This window comes from Carcharodon carcharias, chromosome 8 (genome assembly GCF_017639515.1).
Source record: "Carcharodon carcharias isolate sCarCar2 chromosome 8, sCarCar2.pri, whole genome shotgun sequence".
Taxonomy (NCBI): domain Eukaryota; kingdom Metazoa; phylum Chordata; class Chondrichthyes; order Lamniformes; family Lamnidae; genus Carcharodon; species Carcharodon carcharias.
The window spans coordinates 163,394,196-163,418,198 of record NC_054474.1 but is presented as its reverse complement, the minus strand read 5'-3'; the positions used below and the strand labels follow the sequence as shown (position 1 = coordinate 163,418,198).

General features: G+C 42.4%; 1 protein-coding gene across 2 annotated transcripts in view; it reads left to right on the top strand.

The window, feature by feature from the left end:
* ttll11 (tubulin tyrosine ligase-like family, member 11) overlaps positions 1–24,003 on the top strand; it is a 235,691-nt gene that overhangs the window by 57,389 nt on the left and 154,299 nt on the right. The gene's annotated exons all lie outside the window — the stretch shown is intronic.

The window sequence follows — 24,003 nt, the reverse complement described above, 5'->3', positions numbered from 1 at the left end:
GAGCAAAAGTTTATCTCTCAAAATTACACAGATATACTGCACAGAAATAGGCTATTCATATGTTCATTGAAGAATACAGCGCAGAAGGAAACCATTTGGCTCATTGTGTGCTGGCTCTTTCGAAGAGTAATCCAGTTAGTCCCCCTTTCCAGATCATTTCCCACACCCCTGCAATTTATTCACCAAGTATTTCTCCAATTGCCTTTTTGAAGGCTATTGTTGAATCTGTATCCACCAACCTATCAGGCAGTTATTCCAAGTTGTAGCCCCTCGTTGCGCAATAAAACTTTTCCTCATATTACCTCAGGTTCTTCTGTCAATCACCTTAAATCACCTCAAATTATCTACCTTAAGCCATTAGAAACAGTTTCTTCTCTTTTACTCCATTGAAGCAATTCATGACTTTAAACACCTCCAATGAATTTCCCCCTGGCCTTCCCTGTTTTAAGGAGAACAGCCCTAGCTTTCCCAGTCTATCCATGTACTATAATTGTAATCCTTCATCCCTGGAACTATTTAAATAAATCTCTTCATTTGGCCCAACTATTCTGTGCTGGAATATACACTTCATATGAGTCACCTCTCATTCCATCTATCTCAACTCAGCCTTTCAGCATACCTTTTTACTCTTTATTTTCTCATGTATTCATGTGGTTTCCTTCTGAAAGCATCTAAGCTAATTGTCTGAATCACACTTCCTGTGGTAGTGTGTTTCTCCCTCTGAGTAAAGAAATTACTTCTGTTTCCTTTTTGGCTTTGATTAGTAACTTATCATGTATTTATGGCCCCTGGTTTTGGATTTTCCCACATTCTTTCCACATCTATCCTGTCTAACACATTCATAATTTGAAAGACTTCTATTGGATCACCTACCTCTCAGGAAAAAAGCCCGAACCTGTTCAATCTTTCCTAACTGCTGTAATATCTCAATTTTGGTACCATACTTGGAAATGCCTTATGCACTTTCTCCAATGCTTAATTCAATGTCTTTTTTTTTTGATATAGAATGGAGACCAGAACTGTGCACAGTTGTCTGTAACTTGACAAGGCTTCTATACAAGTTGCACAGAATTTCAGTACTTTTGAATTCTATAGCCCTAGAAATAAATCCCATATTTTTAAAAATCACTTTGCTAGCCTATGATACTGCTAATAATGATTTGTTTACCTGTATCCCTAGATCCCTTTTCTCTTCTAGCCTGTTCACTTTCTTATTTACTAAGATGTAAGTGTTGTTTCTATTTTTCCTTCTAAAGTCCTTGGAGGTACATGCTATGTAATGTGTGTCTCTGTAAATGAAAGTTTGTAAGTGTATAAAGCTATGTTCCAGTTCAATCCTACATTGCCTGGTTATCTGAGTTGTGACAACCATGTGGTACCTTATCAAATGTCTTTTGGCATGTTAATCAGTTTTTTATGGGATGTGGCTGTCGTTGCCTAGGCCAGCATTTATTGCCCATCCCTAATTGCCTTGAATCACTGCAGTCCATGTGGTGTAAGTACACCCACAGTGCTGTTAGGAATGGAGTTCCAGGATTTTAACCCCATAGCAGTAAAGGAACGGCAACCCCGAATTTTAACCCCTTAGCAGTGAAGGAACAGCAACCCTGAAACAGTGAAGGAATAGCGACATAATTCCAAGTCAGTAAGGTGTGTGGTTTGGAGGGCAACTTGCAGGTGGTGGTGTTTCCATACATTTGCTGTGCTTGTCCTTGTAGGTGGTAAAGGTCATAGGTTTGGAAGGTGCTGTCGAAGGAGCCTTGGTGAGTGTTGTATTGCATCTTGTAGATGGCATATACTGCTGCCATTGTGCATCAGTGGTAGAGGGAGTGAATATATAAGGTGGTGGATGGGGTGCCAAAGAAGCGGACTGCTTTGTCTTGGATGATGTCAAGTTTCCACAGTTGTTGGGGCTTCACTTATCCAGGCAAGTATTACGTCACACTCACTCCTGACTTGTGCCTTGTAGATGGTGGACAGGCTTTGGGGAGCCAGGAGGTGAGTTACATGCCACAGAGTTCCCAGCCTCTGACCTGCTCTTTTGTCACAATATTTATATGGTGGTTCCAGCTCAGTTTCTGGTCAATGATAACCCCAGGATGTTGATGGGACGGATTCTATTATGGTAATTCCATGGAATGTCAAGGGAAGATGGTTGAGTTCTCTCTTGTTAGATATGGCCATTGCCTAGCACTTGTGGCACGAATGTAACTTGCACATTCAAGCCCAACAAGGTCTTGCTGCATATCAACACGACCTGCTTCAGTATCTGAGGAGTCATGAATGGTGCTGAAATTGTGAAATTATCAACAAACATCCCCACCTTATGGAGGGAAGGTCATTGATGAAGCAAGTGAAGATGGTTGGGCCTAGGGCACTACCCTGAGAAAACTACTGCAGTAATCCCCTGGGATTGAGATGATTGGCTTCCAACAGCAACAACTTTTGTGCCAGGTATGACTCCAAACAGTGGAGAGTTTCCCCCCACCGATTCCCACTGACTGCAGTTTTGCTCGAGTTCCTTGATGCCACACTTGGTCAAATGCTGTCTTGATTCGAGGGCCATCATTCTCGCCTCACTTCTGGAGTTCAGCTCTTTCGTCTGTACAATCCTAGAACCGTAGCATAGTTGCAGCACAGTGGGGGGCATTCAGCCTGTTGTGCCCATGTCAGATCTCTGTAAGAGCAACGTCATCTAGTCCCCCTCCAACCTTTTCCTCATTGCCCTGCTATTTTTTTCCTCTTCAGATAACTATCCAATTTTCCTTTGAAAGCCACAATTGAATTTGCCTCCCCTACATGCTCAGGCAGTGCATTCCAGATCCTAACCAATCTGTGTTTTTTAAAAAAGAGCAAAATTTTTCCTTATGTTGCTGTTGCTTCTTTTGTAAATTCATGTCAAGAACAAAGTTTTATTATTGATGAACATGACACTGCTGTTTTGATACAAACCATGGCTCAAACTGCTGGAGACTTGTGCCATTACAATGGCACATCTACGTCTTAGGGCCTGTTTTATGGTGTAAAAAGTCCAAAGAAATTACAGTGCAAGTGACTCACAACACTAATGTGCTTCTCTGCTGTTCCGTCTCCAAATAATTTGAGTAACTAATTTCTGTCACTCTGCCGCCATCTAAAATTGATGGCATGTTTGCTGAAATAATGCTAATGCAATCATCACTGCCACTTCAATTATCTTAGAAAGCCCTTTTGTGCCATTCTTGTGTAAATATTGCCATGTTCCAGTGTATTGTGAACTCCCTGTCAATACTTTATATTTTTAAAAACTTGGCCACCCAAGGAGCACCTGACTTGTCTACCAGATTGACGATGACTTGATGCCTTTTCCTTGAAACCAGTTCAAAAGGGTAATTTCAAACTGAATGGATCATTCAAATACAAAAATCTAGCTGTCGCAAACTCTCAAGGTATGAGAGTCATCATGCAGGATGTGTAATTGACTTGGCCACCCATCTTATTTGGAAAAGGGCTTTGGACTTGTAACAGGTCATATGGGTGAGTCCGCCATGTTTGTAGTCTGCTCTTAAAACAACACAAAGCTATCCTGGAGAGAGATGATCAGAGAGCCATCAAACCAGCTGCAGTCAACTAAGCAGCCAAGGTAATAAACAGCAATATCTTGAAAGTGGGAGAAGGAATCTTCCCCAGCCTCTTCTGACTTCAAGTTCACCTGAGAACCAACCTCCTGGAAATTCAACTACAAACATACAACTTACAGAGAAACCTCTGCTTACAAGATCTTCACTCCACCTAAAAGCATCAACTCATCTAAAACTAAAGGCCTGCCATGAAAGAGAGATTGAAACAAACCTCCTTTGTAATTTTTTTTTTGTTTATCTGTATCTGATTTTGTGTGAGTGATGCTGTGGGTGAGTCGAATGCATGAGATGTCACTTTTATTTAAACCCCCGGGGCAAGTATGTGCTCACCACCACCTTCTCCAGGGCCACTAGAGATGGACAATAAATGCTGGCCCAGCCAGCAAAGCTGACATCCCATGAATGAATAAAAATTAAAGTCCACTTGTGGCATTTACCAACATTGCCATTGTGGCAAATTTCAGGCCTTTGTTTCAGTTTGTTGCTACTGTATTATGGTGCAAAATCTTTATGTTGTGCTGCACTTAATCCAGCAGTATTCTAAAGTGTGAAATCTCATTAAGAAGCACAGAAGCAAACAAAATGCTATAATTATAGATTGCAATATTTGACTAGGTTGCAAACATGGGCATTGTGGATAAAATACAAGACTGCTGATTCTTTAGCTTTTGATTCAAGAAGCTCATCAATATATGGATAGCATATTTCACCTAGAAAAATGGGGAGAAATAGACCTGAGAATCAGGTAGAGTTTGTGTATGTAATATATATGAAACTGAGAGAAGGAACAAAGGTAGTGTTTTCTGCTGTAAGGAGCAGATGGTAGTATCTTGAGGTAATGATCCAATTCACCTGAGCTATTCCAATGTGCAGAAAGCACCACAGACCTTCTCTCAAAAAAAGAATGTAACAGACCTTTGATGTTCCAAATCATGTGGGCAACTAGAATGCAAATTTAGCCCTTGTGGAGGGAGCCTGGGATATTGCTGCAGATTATTCTTGATGCATTATGTACTACTTGAACAATCGAAGTGAAATTCTTCCCTACTTTTGAAAATTTCTCTGAGTGATGGTATTCTAAGCAGTAGGTGCAGAGTATGTCTGAAGCTTTGGGAAATTGTACAATGCCATAAGCTTATGTATCCTTCTGTTCAGCCCATAGCAGAAATGAAGTATATAAAGCTGTTAACTTTCCTGAGCAAGACAGCAATAAGTTTCGAGTACACTTTGAAATTAATGACTGACAGGTACCTGCAATAATGTTGTCTGGAATATAAAAGAAACCAGTGACCTATAAGGTGAGCAGTGCAATGACCTACACTGGCATTTTGTTGGACAGGCAAAGTTATAACTGTGAGAAACTTCTAATTTTTCAAAAATTGTTGACCAGTTCATGTAGCATTTGTTGTTGAATCTAAGACCACTGTGACAGTTGATGTTACCTTATCTGAAAATAAATTGCTCTCTGTAGATGCTAGGGGAATGTTCTCTTCCCTAAAACTTCTTTTGTCTTTGAGGAAGATGACATTGTTTTGGTACCTTTGCTAACTGTAGGCCTTACTTATTTACTTACTTATTTAATATAAACCAAGAGAAATGTCTTATTAATGCCAGGTGCAGTAGCACTTAACATCTCCAAATTGACTCATGGAATGGCATATATAATCTACACTGTAGTATCATAATTTACAGCAGCACCTTTATGTAATAATACTTGCAAAAAACAATGCTACACAACACTTATATTGGACATGTGAGTGACCTGTCTCAGTGCTAGAAAGTCTTGAAAACTTTGCATAAATGGAATAGAATCTTGCCTAAAACAACAAATTAAATTTGTAGTTGAGCCATAACTACCTTTGAGATTTTCTTCATGTAGTGTCTCAATATAGCTTGAGGTTTGAATCATTAATATATTAGAGCTGTCATTAATTACGCACAGTGTGTGGGTGGTCTTCCAGGCAAGTTTTGTTGCATTATCTTTTTTTTATGCTTGGGTGTCAAAAGACTTAGTTTTGAATATCCCTAGTCATGTGGTTTATAAGGAAACGTTTTTCTACTCATTAAATATCTGGATTACTCTTTCTAAGTATAAACAGTGAATTAAGCTCATTGGTAATGGTTAGTGGCAGAAAATGGATCCTAAATGCACCTTTCTATAGAGAATGTTAAGAAAGAACCCCTGGCCCATAAAGAAACCATTAAAAAATGAAACCTTTTTCCTCCCTCTTCTGGGCTTGTACTGCCAACCTTGCTGAAAAATTACTACAATGGTGTCAGTCTGAATGACATCATCTGATGCCATTCTTTGTATTGAATTACGCCTTCTCCTCCCTGAAACAAGGGCCTGAGATACTTAACAAAACATGTCTGCCAAAATTCAGAGATGATTCTGTGCAGATGCGGTGAGTATTGTGCTACCACAATTTTAATTCTCTGCATAACCCAGACTCTTCAGCCCTACTGGTTTCTTTACCAACACTGCCAAAAACAGACACTCTGCATTCATCCCATTAGTATTTGTGGGACCTTCTTGACATTTTTGCCTACAAAACTACAATGATTACACTTCACTCCTTCTTGTCTGCTGAGTTTAATAGATTGTAGTTGGAGTACTGTGTACAGTTTTAGTTAACCCATTAGATGTAGAACATGAATGAAAAGGATTCAGTCTAAATTCATTATAATACTGCTTATGGAAATGATCACATTTATGAAAATAGTCTCAAAAGTTAATGACATAACAACATAAGAAACAAAAGCTGAGGCTCCGCCATTCAATAAAATCATGGCTGATCTGATTGCGGGCTTAAATCCGCTGCTCCCCATTACCCTTGACTCCCTTGTGAATCAAAAATCTGTTTAACTTGGATATGTTTAATGAACCAGCCTCCAATGCTCTTTAGGGAAGAGAATTCCAAATACTAACCACTCAGGAAAAATTCCTCCTTTTCTCCATTTTAAAAGGGAGACCACTTATTTTGAAACTGTGCCTCCAATTCTAGATTCTTCAAGAATAGGAAATATCCTCTCTGCCTCTACCCTGTCAAGCCCCTTCTGAATCCTATGTTTCAGTAATGTTACCTCCCATTCTTCTAAACTCCAAGACAAGCTCTTTATCACAGGAATCAGCTTGGTGATCCTTCTCTGAACTCCTTCCAGTGCAAGCACGTCCCTCCAAATAAGGTGACCAAAGTTGTATGCAGTAACTTTAAGTGTGGTCTCTCAATCCCCCTGTACAGGTCAATCTGCTGTTTGCCTTCCTAATTACTACCTGTACCTGTATGCTGACCTTTGTGATTTATGTACAAAGACAACCAGATCCCTCTGTATTGCAGTATTCTACAGTCTCTCTCCATTTAAATGTCCTGCTTTTTTATTCTTCTTGCCAAAGCGGACACCTCATATTTTCCCACATTATACTCCATCTGCCAAATTTTTGCCCACTTACTTAATCAATTTGTATCCTCCTCATAACTTGCTTTCGTACTTATCTTTATATCATCAGCAAACTTGCCTAGAGTACAAAGTTTTTAATATAAATAGTTGGGGCTCCATCACTGATGCCTGTGGCACTCCACTAGTAACAGTTTGTCATCCTGAAGATGACCTATTTTTCCTGACTTTCTCTTTCCTGTAAGTTAGCCAGTTCTGCTAATTTATCACCCCCAAGACCGTAAACTCATATCTTGTGTAGTAATCTTTTATGTGACACCTTACAAATGCCTTTTGGAATACAAATACACTATATCTAGTGGCTCCCCTGTTTCTACTCTGCTTGTTATTTCCTCAAAGAACTTTAACAAATTGATCAGTTGTGATTTCTCTTTCATAAAGTCATGTTGATTCTTCCTGATTATATTATGATTTTCTAAATGTCCTGTTACTACCTCATTAATAATGGATATTAGCATTTTCCCAATGACATACATTAGGTTAAATGCCCTATAGATTCCTGCTTTCTGTCACCTTCCTTTCTTGAACAGAGGGGTTACAATTGCAGTTTTCCAGTCTGCTGGGACCTTTCCAGCATCTAAAGATTTTGGAAGATTGCAACCAATGCATCCATTATCTCTGTAGCAACTTCTTTTAAGACCTCAGGGTGTAGGCCATCAGGCCCAAGCGTCTTGCCAGCCTTAAGCTCTGTTAGTTTTCCCATTGCTTTTTCTCTAGTGATAGTTTTAAGTTCCTCCATGCCTTTTACCCCTTGATTTTCTACTATTCTTTGGATGCTTTTTGTACCTTCTACTTGAAGACAGATATAAAATATTTGTTCAAAGCCTCTGCCATTTCCTTGTTTCCCATTATTAATTCCCCATAAGCTCATTGACCTGAAATTTTTTTTAATTCATTCATGGAATGTGGGCGTCGCTGGCTAGGCCAGCATTTATTGCCCATCCCTACTTGCCCTTGAGAAAGTGGTGGTGAGCTGCCTTCTTTAACCATTGCCATCCATGTTGTGTAACAGTACTGTTAGGGAGGGAGTTCCTGGATTTTGACCCAGTGACAGTAAAGGAACAGTGATTATAGTTCCAAGTAAGAATGATGTATGACATGGAGGGGAGCTTCCAAGTGGTAGAGTTCCTATGTGTCTACTGCCCTTGTACTTCTAGATGGTAGCAGTTATGGGCTTGGAAGATGCTGTCAAAGGAGCATTGGTGAGTTCCTGCAGTGTGTGTTGTAGATGGTAAGCACTGCTGCCACTGTGCATCAGTGAATGTTACTGGATGGGTTGTCAGTCAAGTGGGCTGCTTTGTCCTGGGTGGTGTCAAGCTTCCTGAGTGTTGTTGAAGCTGCACTCATCCAGGCAATTGGAACGTATTCCATCACACTCCTGACTTGCGTCTTGTGGATGGTGGGCAGGCTTTGGGGAATCAGGAGATGGGTTACTTGCTGCAGGATTCTGAGCTTCTGACCTGCTCTTGTAGCCACAGTATCTATATGACTAGTCCAGTTCAGTTTCTGGTCAATGGTAACCCCTGGGATGTTGTTAGTGGGAGATTCATCGATGGTAATGCCATTAAATGTCAAAGAGTGAAGGTTAGATTCTCTCTTGTTGGAGATGATCATTGCCTGGCACTAGTTTGGCACAAATGTTACTTACCACTAACAAAGATGAGGATAAAGGTTATGATTAAGAAAAAGAGAGAAACTTGTGGCAGATACTGAGGGCTCAATGTGGCAAAGTCCTTAGAGGAGTATCAAAAGTGCAGAGGGGGACTTAAAAAGAAAATTATGCACTCTTTTAGCTTTCCTGAGAAAGCATTGGTGAGTAGAATAAAGGAAAACCGAAAGGGGCTTTTAAATATATAAAGAGCAAGAGAATAACTAGGGAAAGAGGGCCAATTAGGGACCACAGAGGTAATGTGTGTATGGACCCAGAAGACATGGGTGCTGTCTTTAATGAATACTTTGCGTTGGTCTTCACAACGGAAAAGGACGATGCAGGTATTGACGTCAGGTTGGAGGACTGTGAAATATTAAAGGAAATTAACATAGAGAGACAGGAGGTGCTAGTGGGTTCAGCTGCCTTTAAAAGTGGATAAATCTGCAGGGCCGGGTGAGATGTATCCCAGTCAGTTGAGGGTGGTAAGGGAAAAGTTATCAGGGGCCCTGGCAGTAATTTTCAGATCATCTCTGGCACAGGTGAGGTGCCAAAGGACTGAAGGACTCTGAACGTTGTCCATTATTAAAAAAGGGAGGAAGAAGTTGACCAGGAAACTACAGGCCAGTCAATCAGCATGAATTTGTTAAGGGAAGGTCGTGTTTGACAAATTTGATCGAATTTTTTGAGAAGGTAACCAGGAGTGTTGATGAGGGTAATGTATTTGATGTGGTCTACATGGACTTTAGCAAGGTTTTTGATAAGGTCCCACGTGGCAGACTGGTCAAGAAAGTAAGAGCCCATAGGATCCAAGGCAAAGTGGCACGGCGGACCCAAAATTGCTAAGAGACAGGAAGCAGAGGGTGATGGTAGAGGGATGTTTCTGTGACTGGAAGTCTGTTTCCAGTGGGGTTGCGCAGGGCTCGGTGCTGTTTATGGCGTACATAGGTGATTTGGACTTAAATGTCGGAGATATGATCAAGAAGTTTGCAGATGACACAAAAATTGGTAGGGTGGTAAATAGGAAGATAGCAGTAAACTGCAGGGGGATATCAATAGACTAGTCAGGTGGGCAGAGCAGTGAAATGGAATTCAACCCGGAAAAGTGCAAGATAATGCACTTGGGGAGGGCTAACAAAGCATGGGATTACACTATGGATGGTAGGACCCTGGAAAGTACTGAAGCTCAGAGGGACCTTGGTGTGCATATCCAAAGATCCTTGAAGGTATCAGCGCAGGTAGATAAGATGGTTAAGAAGGCATGTTGGATACTTGCCTTTATTAGCTGAGACATGGAATACAAGAGCAGGGAGGTTATGCTGGAACTGTGTAAAATGCTGGTTAGGCCACGACTGGAGTGCTGCATGCAGTTCTGGGCACGACATTATAGGAAGGATGTGATTGCACTGGAGAGAGTGCAGAGGAGATTTACCAGGATGCTGCCTGGGCTGGAGGGTCTTAGCTATAAGGAAAGATTGGATAGGCTGGGTTTGTTTTCCTTGAAGCAACAAAGGTTGAGAGGAGACCTGATAGAGGTGTATAAGATTGAGGGGCATAGATAGGGTGGATAGGAAGGCACTTTTTCCATTAGTTGAGGGGTCAATAACCAGGGGGCATAGATTTAAGGTAAGAGGTAGAAGGCTAAGAAGCAAGTTGAGGAGAAATTTTTTCACCCAGAGGGTGGTGGAAGTCTGGAACTCACTGCCTGAAAGGGTGGTTGAGTCAGAAAGTCTCATAACATTTAAGTAGCATTTGTGGATTCAGTTGCATAGCCATAGCCTCCAGGGCTATGGGCCAAGCGCTGGAAAATGGTATTAGTGTAGTTGGATCTTTGTTTACCAATGCAGACACGATGGGCCAAATGGCCTCCTTCTGTGCCATAGACGTCTGAGTCTGAGTCAGCCCAAGCCTGAATATTGTCCAGATCTTGCTGCATTTGGACATGGACTGCTTCAGTATGATGAGTTGCGAATGGTGCTGAACATTGTCCAATCATCAGTGAACATCCCCACTCCTGACCTTAAAATGGAAGGAAGGTCATTGATGAAGCCGCTGAAGATGGTTGGGCTTAGGACACTACCCTGAGGAACTCCTGCACTGATGTCCTGGAGCTGAGATGACTGACTTCCAACAACCACAACCATCTTCCTTTGCGCTAGGTATGACTCCAACCTGCGGAGAGTTTTCCCCCGATTCCCGTTGACTCCAGTTTTGTTAGGGCTCCTTGATGCCACACTCAGTCAAATGCTGCCTTGTTGTCAAGGACAGTCACTCTCACTTCACGTCGGGAGTTCACCTCTTTTGTTCATGTTTGAATCAAGGCTGTAATGAGGTCAGGAGCTGAGTGACCCTGGTGGAACCTAAACTGAACATTAGTGAGCAGGTTATTGCTGAGCAAGGGCTGCTTGATGACACTATTGATGACCCCTTCCATCACTTTGCTGATGATCGAGAGTAGACTGATGGGTTTTGTGTACAGGACATACCTGGGCAATTTTTCACATAGCCAGGTAGATGTCAGTGTTGTAGCTGTACTGGAACGGTTTGGCTAGGGGCATGACAAGTTCTGGAGCTCAAGTCTTCAGTACTATTGCCGGAATATTGTCAGGGGCCCATAGCCCTTGCACTATCCAGTGTTTTCTTGATGCCATGTGGAGTGAATCGAATTGGCTGAAGACTGGTAACTGCATTGCTGGGAGGCTGAGATGGATTTTTCACTTGGCACTTCTGGCTGAAGCATTTTTTACAATTTTATCTTTTGCACTGATGTGCTGGTCTCCCCCCTCATGAGGATGAGGATACTTGTGAAGCCTCCTCCTCCAGTGAGTTGTTTAATTGTCCACCACCATTCACGACTGGATGTGGCAGAACTGCAGAGCTTAGTATGATCTGTTGGTTGTAGAATCGCTTAGCTCTGTCTATGGCTTGCTAATAATGCTGTTCGTTGTGCAAGTAGTCCTGTGTTGTAACTTCACCAGATGTTGACACCTCATTTTAACATTTGCTTGATGCTGCTTCTGGCATGCTCTTCTGCACTCTTTATTGAACCAGGGTTGATCCCCTGGCTTGACGGTAGTTGTAGAGTGGGGGATATGCCGGATCATGAGATTACAGATTGTGATCGAGTACAATTCTGTTGCTGATGGCCCTTAGGGGAGGCAATAACATTGTCACTGGAAAAGTAGTCCACGTTAATACTCTGGGCACCCAGGTTCGAGTTTCACCCTGGCGGTCAGATGGTGGAATTTGAATTGTCGATTGTTAACCATCACCCCTTGATGTTCAATGGCATTACCATCACTGAATCTCACTATCAACATCCTAGAGGTTACCAAGGACCAGAAACTGAACTGGACTAGCCATATAAATGCTGTGGCTACAAGAGCAGGTCAGAGGCTAGGAATCCTGCAATGAGTAATTCTCCTGATTTCCCCAAAGCCTGTCCACCATCTTCAAGGCACAAGTCAGGAGTGTGATGGAATACTCCCCACTTGCCTGCATGAGTGCAGCTCCCACAACACTTGAAACTTGACGCTGTCCAGAACAAAGCAGCCCACTTTATTGGCACCACATCCACAATCATTCACTCCCTCCACCACCAACACACAGTAGTAGCAGTGTGTACCATGTACAAGATGCACTGCAGGAATGTACTGGGGCTCATTAGACAGCACCTTCCAAACCCACAACCACTACCATCTACAATTACAAGGGCAGATAGATATGTATGTAGGTGATTTTTAAGGCCAGTGTGTTCGAAATTGTAGGGAAAATCTGTTGGAATTATTGGGATGCAGAAAAGTTCTGCAAGTAAAAGTACTATGGGTTCTGAGGTTCAGGCACAGGAAAAACCAGTGGTTTGCGTAAAGTGATAAGTAAAGATGTGGGAATGTGTTCACAATTTACTCAAGGGGGTTCTGAGGAGCAGGTTGTAGAAATGTTTAAAGACTTTGTATGTGAAGGGAAAGTCTTTCCATGTGTACAGGGTGGAGTATGTAAAGATATTAAAATTTTAAGAGGCACAGGGGCTAGTCAATCCTTAATGTTGTGGGATAATGATATTTGTTGTTCAGGGGGAGTATTGCAGGAACAGGTGATAATAAGTGGAGTTCATGGGGATGCTAAACCTATTTCATTATGGAAGATAAATGTAAAGAATAAGTGGAAAGCAGGTGAGGTGGCTGTTGGAGTAGTAGAAAAATTGCCTATTGCAAGGGTTCAATTTATTTTGGGTAATGATATAGCTGGGTCACAGATGTGGGTGATGCCTTTGGTAGCTGAGCAGCCTGTAGAGGTGTTTTCAACAGTGTTGCAGAAAGAGCACCCTGGATTTTTTTTCCAGATTGTATAGTAACAAGATCACAAGCTCACAGGTTGAAACAGGAAGGAGAGGAAGTTAAAAGGGAGGGAAAGGGTGTTGAAATTCAATTAGCTGATTGTTCAGGAAGAGAGAATGGAGGATAATGCAGCTGAGATATTTAGCTCAAGGCAGTTGGTAGAGTTACAGAGAGAGGATCCACAAATAAAACAGTTTTTCAGACAGCTTACTCAGAATCAGAATATTCCAGAATGGTGTTATCCTTAAGGATAATGTGCTAATGAGAGAGTGTCGGCCGTATCAAGTTTCAGTAGATGGATGGAAGTACGTCAGACTGTTATACCGTTTGGAAATAGAAATGAGATCCTGAGACTAGCTCAAGAAATTCCAGTTAGGAATTAGAAAGACACAGGTGAAAATACAAAAACATTTTTATTAGCCTGGATTGCGTAGAGATGTAGTCACACATGTCAAGTGATAGTAAAACCACAATCAGTGATTAAGGCATTTCAGCATTTGAAGAACTTTTTACTAGGGTCATGATTGATTGTGTAGGACACCTACCCCAAGGCTAAAAGTGGAAATCAGTACTTAACTGACAATAATGGATGTACCTACAAGGTTTCCTGAAGTGATACCTTTGAGAAATATTACAACAAAGAGAATTGTGGAAGAGTTGACTAAATTTTTTTTACAAGATTATATTTCTTTTGAAAAATCATATCAGATCAGGGTCAAGTTTCATGTCACAGCTGTTTATGGATGTAATGAACAGTTTGGGGATAAAATTGTTCTAAGTCAACAGCTTATCATCTTGAATCACATGGGGCTTTGGAAAGATGGCATCAATCTTTTAAAAACTATGATGAGGGCCTATAGCCAGAACTATGCACAGGATTGGGATAAGAGAATTCCATTCTTGTTATTTGCTATTAGGGATGCTCCTAATGCATTGACTGGATTTAGTTCTTTTGAATTAACCTATGGCCATGAGGTAAGGGGACTATTGAAATTGATTCATGGAGAAATTGGTGAGTCAAAATTCGGAAACTACTCTCCTGAATCATTTATCAAACTTGAGAGAGATTGGACAGAGTATGTGAGTTAGCTAGGGAACATTTAAAGGTACCGTACCATGTGATGAAAGTGAAGGCAGATAGGAAAGCTACAGCTCATAGTTTTATTGCTGGAGAAAAAGTGTTACTTTTCTTACCAGTACTGGGTGACTCATTAAAGGCAAGGCTTAGTGGGCCTTAGAGGATTGAAAAGAAAATGAAGGAAGTAAATTATTTAATAAATACTCCAGATAGAAGAAAGGCGCAGAGGATGTGTCATATAAATATGCTTAAAAAGTACTTTGACAGGGAAGATGACCAAAAAGAGGTATTGGTGGTATTAGATAAGGAGAAAGAGTTAGATTGAAGGATCCTGAAATTGATTTTCCTCTAATCAGATTGGATAATGACGGTTGATTTTAGCAATGTCCTATTGATTGAACTGTTAAAAAAGAACAAGAGATTTCAATAAACCATGAAAGTCAGAAGGTATTTGACAGTTTAAAAACTATGGCACCAAAATTGACAATTTAGATGTAATATTGAGTTACCTTCCTGACAAGTGTCAGTGATTTGGAGAAGCTATTGCAGTCACACAAAGCTATCTGGGAATAAGCTGGGGAGGTCAAATTTATGTGAGTGTTGAAGTTTCATCTTCGATAAGGCAACATCCTCATACATTAAATCCAGCAAGTTATCACAAGTACAAAAATAAATTGAATTCATGATTCAAAATTACAACATTGAGCCTACTTGCAGTAACTGGAGTTCGCCTATTGTGATGGTACCGAAACCAGAAGGAACACAAAGACTGTGGGCTATTGAAAGGTGAATGCAGTGACAAAAACAAATTCATATCATATACCATGATTGGAAGATTGCATTGAGAAAGTGGGACAACCAAAATTTAGCACAAAGATTGACTTGCTCAGAGGATATTGGCAAATACCGTGATCGGAGAAAGCAAAGGAGATATCGACTTTTGTGAGGCCAGATAGACTATATCAGTTTAAAGTCATGCCATTGGTATAAAAAATGCACCTGCAATATTTCAAAGACTGGCAAACAAAGTAATTTGGGGACTGAGCAATTGTGCTGTTTATATTGATGACTTGATAGTTTTCAGTCAAATGTTGGGGGAAGCATTTACAACATCTAGAAGAATTATTTAGTCAACTACAAGGAGCTAATTTGGGGATGAACTTGGCTGAAAGTGAACTTGCAATAACACAAGTTACATATCTAAGCCATACCATTGGACATGGTAAGGTGGCTCCGAGAGATGTGAAAGTCAAAGCTATCCAGGATTTCTGCATGCCTACAACAAAATGAGAAGTTTTGAGATTTTGGAGCATGAGTGGGTTTTACTGGAAACTTGTACCAAATCTTAGCAGTATTCCATTGATTGAACTATTAAAAAAGAACAAGAAGTTTCAATGGACGCATGAGTGTCAAAAATGTATTTCACAGTTTAAAAACTACGGCACCAATTTTGGCAATTATGCCAAGAAATTTATGTTGGCCATTGATGCAAGCAATATAGGCATTGGGGCCATTCTGTTGCAAGAAGATGAAACTGGAATTGAGAAACCAACAGGGATGTTGTCTAGAAACTTTAAAGGATTGTGGTCTGAATAAACAATTGTTTCTTATGAATTGTTTGCAACGTAAATCTCGAAATGCTGCAATGCTAACACTAGACCCAGAGTCTCCTTTTCGATTGTTGAATATCTTCTCTGTTGTACATTCTCTGTTGTACATTCAATTTCCATGTAAAACCAGCATCAGTGGAGAAGAAAAGAGTTGACGTTTCAAGTCCTCATGACCCTTCAACAGAGCTAGGTGAATCCAAGGAAGGGGTGAAATATAAGCTGGTTTAAGGTGTGTGTGGGGGGTTGGGTGGGGGTAGAGAAGTGGAGTGGGGGCTGTGTGGTTGTAGGGACAAGCAAGCAGTGATAGAAGCAGATCATCAAAAAATGTCACAGACAACAGAACAAAAGAACACATAGGTGTTGAAGTTTGTGATATATATCTAAACGAATGTGCTAATTAAGAATGGATGATAGGGCACTCAAGGTATAGCTCTAGTGGGGGTGGGGGGAGCATAAAAGATTTTAAAATACTTAAAAATAATGGAAATAGGTGGGAAAAGAAAAATCTACATAATTGGAAGAAACAAAAGGAAGGGTGAAGAAACAGAAAGGGGGTGGAGATGGGAGAGGGAGTTCAGGATCTAAAGTTGTTGAATTCAATATTCAGTCCGGAAGGCTGTAAAGTGCCTAGTCGGAAGATGGGGTGTTGTTCCTCCAGTTTGCGTTGGGCTTCACTGGAACAATGCAGCAAGCCAAGGACAGACATGTGGGCAAGAGAGCAGGGTGGAGTATTAAAATGGCAAGCGACAGGGAGGTTTGGGTCATTCTTGCGGACAGACCGCAGGTGTTCTGCAAAGCGGTCGCCCAGTTTACGTTTGGTCTCTCCAATGTAGAGGGGACCACATTGGGAGCAACGAATACAGTAGACTAAGTTGGGGGAAATGCAAGTGAAATGCTGCTTCACTTGAAAGGAGTGTTTGGGCCCTTGGACAGTGAGGAGAGAGGAAGTGAAGGGGCAGGTGTTACATCTTTTGCGTGGGCATGGGGTGGTGCCATAGGTGGGGGTTGAGGAGTAGGGGGTGATGGAGGAGTGGACCAGGATGTCCCGGAGGGAACGATCCCTACGGAATGCCATCGGGGGGGTGAAGGGAAGATGTGTTTGGTGGTGGCATCATGCTGGAGTTGGCAGAAATGGCGGAGGATGACCCTTTGAATGCGGAGGCTGGTAGGGTGATAAGTGAGGACAAGGGGTACCCTATCATGTTTCTGGGAGGGAGGAGAAGGCGTGAGGGCGGATGCGCGGGAGATGGGCCGGACACGGTTGAGGGCCCTGTCAACGACCATGGGTGGAAAACCTCGTTTAAGGAAGAAGGAGGACATGTCAGAGGAACTGTTTTTGAAGGTAGCATCATTGGAACAGATGCGACGGAGGCGAAGGAACTGAGAGAATGGGATGGAGTCCTTACAGGAAGCGGGGTGTGAGGAGCTGTAGTCAAGGTAGCTGTGGGAGTCGGTAGGCTTGTAATAGATATTGGTGGACAGTCTATCACCAGAGATTGAGACAGAGAGGTCAAGGAAGGGAAGGGAAGTGTCAGATGGACCACGTGAAAATGATGGAGGGGTGGAGATTGGAAACAAAATTAATAAATGTTTCCAAGTCCCAACGAGAGCACGAAGCAGCACCAAAGTAATCATCGATGTACCGGAGAAAGAGTTGTGGAAGGGGGCCGGAGTAGGACTGGAACAAGGAATGTTCCACGTACCCCATAAAGAGACAGGCATAGCCGGGACAGTTCTGTTTGTGGATTTTGGGTGGGAGGTAGAAGCGGGCCATCCGAGGTTGGACGACTATCAGGTTGGAAGCTATGGGTAAACTGTCCCGGTAGACCGATCGTGTCAGCTTGCTCCTGCCCCACAGAACTCATTTCTCGTTATCTTGACTCCCTTCTCTCTCCCCTTGTCCAGTCCCTTCCCACCTACATCCGTGATTCCTCTGACACCTTACGTCACATCAACAATTTCCAGTTCCCTGGCCCCAACCGCTTCCTCTTCACCATGGACGTCCAATCCCTCTACACCTCCATCCCCCACCAGGATGGTCTGAGGGCCCTTAGCTTCTTCCTCGAACAAAGGCCCGAACAATCCCCATCCACCACTACTCTCCTCCGTCTGGCTGAACTTGTTCTCACACTGAACAATTTCTCCTTCAACTCCTTTCATTTCCTCCAAATAAAAGGTGTGACTATGGGTACCCGCATGGGCCCCAGCTATGCCTGTCTCTTTATGGAGTATGTGGAACATTCCTTGTTCCAGTCCTACTCTGGCCCCCTTCCACAACTCTTTCTCCGGTACATCGATGATTACTTCGGTGCTGCTTCATGCTCTCGTCGGGACTTGGAAAAATGTATTAATTTTGCTTCCAATCTCCACCCCTCCATCATTTTCACGTGGTCCATCTCTGACACTTCCCTTCCCTTCCTTGACCTCTCTGTCTCAATCTCTGGTGATAGACTGTCCACCAATATCCATTACAAGCCTACCGACTCCCACAGCTACCTTGACTACAGCTCCTCACACCCCGCTTCCTGTAAGGACTCCATCCCATTCTCTCATTTCCTTTGCCTCCGTCGCATCTGTTCCGATGATGCTACCTTCAAAAACAGTTCCTCTGACATGTCCTCCTTCTTCCTTAACTGAGGTTTTCCACCCACGGTCGTTGACAGGGCCCTCAACCATGTCCGGCCCATCTCCCGCGCATCCACCCTCAAGCCTTCTCCTCCCTCCCAGAAACATGATAGGGTCCCCCTTGTCCTCACTTATCACCCCACCAGCCTCCGCATTCAAAGGATCATCCTCCGCCATTTCTGCCAACTCCAGCATGATGCCACCACCAAACACATCTTCCCCTCACCCCCCGGCAGCATTCCGTAGGGATCGTTCCCTCCGGGACATCCTGGTCCACTCCTCCATCACCCCCTACTCCTCAACCCCCTCCTATGGCACCACCCCATGCCCACACAAAAGATGTAACACCTGCCCCTTCACTTCCTCTCTCCTCACCGTCCAAGGGCCCAAACACTCCTTTCAAGTGAAGCAGCATTTCACTTGCATTTCCCCCAACTTAGTCTACTGTATTTGTTGTTCCCAATGTGGTCTCCTCTATATTGGAGAGACCAAACGTAAACTGGGCAACCGCTTTGCAGAACACCTGCGGTCTGTCCGCAAGAATGACCCAAACCTCCCTGTCGCTTGCCATTTTAACACTCCACCCTGCTCTCTTGCCCACATGTCTGCCCTTGGCTTGCTGCATTGTTCCAGTGAAGCCCAACACAAACTGGAGGAACAACACCTCATCTTCCGACTAGGCACTTTACAGCCTTCCGGACTGAATATTGAATTCAACAACTTTAGATCCTGAACTCCCTCCCCCATCCCCACCCCCTTTCTGTTTTTTCCCCCTTCCTTTTGTTTCTTCCAATAAGTTATATAGATTTTTCTTTTCCCTCCTATTTCCATTATTTTTAAGTATTTTAAAATCTTTTATGCTCCCCCCACCACCACTAGAGCTATACCTTGAGTGCCCTATCATCCATTCTTAATTAGCACATTCGTTTAGATATATATCACAAACTTCAACACCTATGTGTTCTTTTGTTCTGTTGTCTGTGTCATCTTTTGATGATCTGCTTCTATCACTGCTTGCTTGTCCCTACAACCACACACCCCCCACTCCACTTCTCTACCCCCACCCAACCCCCCACACACACCTTAAACCAGCTTATATTTCACCCCTTCCTTGGATTCACCTAGCTCTGTTGAAGGGTCATGAGGACTCGAAACGTCAACTCTTTTCTTCTCCGCTGATGCTGCCAGACCTGCTAAGTTTTTCCAGGTAATTCTGTTTTTGTTTTTTTTTACTTTTGCTTTAATGGGTGTATAACTGGAAGCCAGATTAATTAGGGGTTTTTAGGAGTTATTATAGTTATAATTTGTAGACCTATGTATGTGCTTGAAATCTTTTCTTTTGATAATAAATATTTAATTCAACTTTCTAAGAAATTCTCTCAAATCTTGGTGGCCTTGTTTCAGCTGAATTCAGGGCACTCATCTCGACATAAATACAAATTGCAAAACTGTTGTGACAGCGTGATCAAGTTTTCCTCATGGATTTGAACTGCCTGGCACACATCATCTGCCATGTCATAACACTCTCCATAGAAGATATGCTTTGTTAAGCAAGTGTCAGGCATTCTAGCTGCATGACCAGCCCAAATCAGTTAGGAATGTCTCGATCTGGTGTGGATGCTTGGCATGCCCGTTCAGGTGAGCACTGTAATGTCTGGCATTTTGTTCTGCCATCTGATCTTTAGAAGCTTCCAAAAGCAGCTTATGTGAAAGTAGTTGAGCTTCTTAGCATGATGCTGGTACATGGTCCAAGCCTTGTGTAGAGCATAGTGGGCAGGACTATTGCCCAATAGACTTTCATTTCAATAGTCAGACTTGCTCCACTTCGTTCCCAGACTGATGTTCGAAGTCTGCTAAAGGCAACACTTGATTTGGCAATCCTTACAAGTGTCTCGACATTATTAAAAACAGTTTGTGAGAGTGTGCTGCTGAGATCAGTAAACATCTCCACCGCTGACAGGTTCTGGTCATGGACTGAAACCTGGGGCTTGAGAGGGCATTCCTGGAGCAGGTTAGTACATTACTTCATTTTTGTTCATGCTGATCGTAAGGCTGAAGTTGTCACATTGGAGAACAAATCCGTGCATGTCCAGATCTGAACTGAAAGCTAGTATGCAGTCCTTGGTAAACAGTAAATCACAGATATGTTCTTGTAAACCTTGATCTTTGCCTGGACTAATCTCAAATTAAGCAGTTTTCCAACCATGTGATATCTGATTTTGATGCCAGGATCGCCATCATGGAAGGCATCACAAAGAAAACGTGTAGGAGTGGTTAGCGCACAGTCCTGTTTAACTCCATTAGTGACTGGGAATAGGTTAGCATCAACCAGGACACTGTCGAACCATTGTGATGAATTTCACAGGGCAGCTGAATTTCTCCATTACCTTCCAAAGGCCCTCAAGGCTGACTGTGTCAAAGGACTAGGTCAGGTCAACAAATGTGTAGAGGTTTATGTTCTGTTCTTGGCATTTCTTCTGGACCTGTCTAGCTGCAAACTCATCAGAGATACCTCAACCTTTTATTTTAAACCCCACCATCTCTCTGGCAGCAGACCCTGGTCAAGATGTTGCAGTAAGGAGTTCAGGATTCTGGCAAAGATTTTGCAGGTGCTAACGGGGAATGAGATTCTGCTATGTTGCAAGATTGGCAAGTTCCTTTTTGCTTGTACAGGTGGACAAGGGAGGCAACATTTGTATACTTGTTGGATGGCTCCTTGCTCCCACATAGACGGACAGAGTTCAGTGAGCCTCTTGACCTAACATTGACCTCAGGCCTTGTAGAGTTCAGCTGAGTTAGAATCAGTTTCCTGGAACTTTGCCCTGAGAGAGGAGTTTGATTGCATTCATAATTTCTAGCATTGGAGGGTCATCAAGAGAGCAGTTGATGGCAACTTGTGGATTGCCAGCTTGTTTGTTTCTCCATGGATGGAAGAAGGCGGATTGAGGATCTGATTAAAGTAGTCTGCTCGTCTTTCAAGAATTTGGGCTTTTTCTGTGAGCAATGTTGACCTATCCATACTGAGGATTAATGATGAACCAATAGCCTGGATTTCAGAGGATTGTAGAATCTCTTCCAGTCTTTGTGGCCTGCATGTGATTGAAGCTCATCTGCTTTCTGATTTCAGCCAAGAGAATTGCATCTCTCTTGAGCTTGCAATGGCCAGTTCTGCAGATGTTTCGGTTGGCATCATGCTTGCATTGTGATGACTTGTCATTGAGATAAACCCTGTAGAAATGTAGAGATGTTTCTTCTCCGAGTAGTTTCTGGGTTACTTCATTGTTTTCATCGAACCAATCTTGATGCTTACGAGAGATAGGGCCAAGGGCCTCTGGAGCAATGGAATTTACTATATCCTTCAAGGTTGCCCTGTCATCCTCTGATGCAGTGACTGGCCATTTTGCTGTATGCGGGCAACTCTCAAGTTTCTGTAAAATAAATTCCTTCGTGACTGCCTGAGCCTTGAGACATTGAAACTTTTCTGGACCTTCATGCCCTGAGGATGCTGCGGGGGATAGATCTTGATGTTTAGCTTTCAAATTATAAGACAGGTCAGTAAACAGTCAGCACAGCATATGGCTTTTGTTACATGCACATCCTGCCTGTCCCTCAGCCTGGTGATGGCATGGTCAATTAGATGCGAGTGCACAGATGGTGGTGCATCCAAGACGTCTTGTTGCAATTAGGGAGGCAGAAAGCTCTGTTGGTGATTAAGAGCTCATGCTCAGCTCACATCTTCAACAAGAGGAGACCATTGCTATTACAACTGCCAACCCTATTTTTTCCAATAACCACATCCCACGCTTGGTGCTCTGCAACAATTCTTGTGTTGAAGTCGCCAAGAATGAGTGTCTGACTGACACGTTAGCAGTCAAAGAGTGGAGGTCATCATAGAGTTTATCCTTGATTTTATCAGGTTCAGTCATGGGTAGGGCCTTGTAAAGATTACTATTATGCTACTAAAGTTACTTAGTTTATATGTGCTTATCACTCCTCTCTCTCCTACTCTGTATTCTAATATAAATTACAGAGAGTAAAGGGAACAATGTAGTAGATTGTAAAATTCAAAATGTTTTAGCTATACATTTTAACCTTTTTTACTTCATTCTGCCTTTTGAGTTTCCAGCTATTGTGGAGGTTACAGCTGTTTATTTTAAATTAAGTAGTTTCTATTGGTGACAAGGTCAATATTTGACAAGGAAATTGTCTAAACCATGAAGTACTTGCTGCTGATGAATAAAATGTAGTTTTCCAGCAATATGAGGATTCCTGTTACAAAATGTGCTGTTTATTATGGTTGGTACAGCATTGTTCTATGGGTATGAATATCTAAATATCAATTGTTGTGACGGATAATGAAGCTAATTAAAAGGCAGTTTCTCAGATTTGAATATTCAATATCTTAGAACCATACAATTTTACAACGTAAGAACCATTCAACCCAACATGCCTTTAACTTCTGGATCTCCCCTAACCCTATAGCCCTATAACTATATATTTGCAATTATGTAGCAGCTTTAATGTGGAAAACTATTCATGGTTACTTCTTGCGGAAAGTAACAAACAGTGGGGCAAGTTAGAAGAGGTGATTGAAAACTATGTTGATGAAATGGCTTTCAAAGAAGTCAAGAAAGGTGGAGGAGTTTGAGGCAGTGGGACGTAGGGACGTACAGATGACATCTAGAGTAAAAAGACAAGGGATATAAGGTTAGAGGAGCTTGGAGATATGGCTGGGCTAGGTCATGCAGGGATTTGTAGATGATAATGGGGATTTTAAATTCAATGCACAGATGATATGGGGCCTACGTAATTTGGTGAGGATAGGAGTGTTGGGCGAGCAAGACTTTGTGCAGGACAGGATATGGGTGCGCAGTTTCACAACCTTGGTGTCACATTTCATCCTGAGATGAGCTTCCAACCTCATTTGTGCTATCAGTAGGACCGCCTATTTCAACCTCCATAATATCACTTGACTTCACCCCTGTTTTTGGGTCATCTGCTGATGAAATCCTCATCCATGCTTTCATTATCTCTGGACTTGACTCTTCCAACGCACTCTTGGCTGGTTTCCCATATTGTGTTCTTCATAAACTTGAAGTCATCCAAAACTCTGCTGCCTGTGCCTTAATTTGCTGCATGTCACATTCCCTATATCACCCCTGTACTTGCTGACCTACATTGGCGCCCAGTCAAGCAATGTCTTGATTTTAAAATTCTCATCCTTGTTTTCAAATTTCTCTATGGCCTTGCCCCCTCCCTATCTCTCTAATCTCCTCCAACACCACAACCCTCAGAGATATCTGCAGTCCTCTAATTCTGGCCTCTTCTGCATTCCCAATTTTAATTGGTCCACCACTGGTGGCTATGCCTTCAATTGCCCAGGCCCCAAGCTCTGGAACTCCCCCTGCACCTCTATGCCTTTCTACTTCGCTTTCGCCATTTTAAGAGTCTCTTTAAATCCTACACCTTTGACCAATCTTTTAGTTATCTCACCTAAAATCTCCTTATGTGGCTCAGTGTCATGCTTTGTTTTATAATGCTCCTATAAAATGCTTTAGGACTTTTTCTTTAACGTCAAAGGCATCATATAAATATAACTTGGAATTTATGCAAGATTGGGATCAAAAGG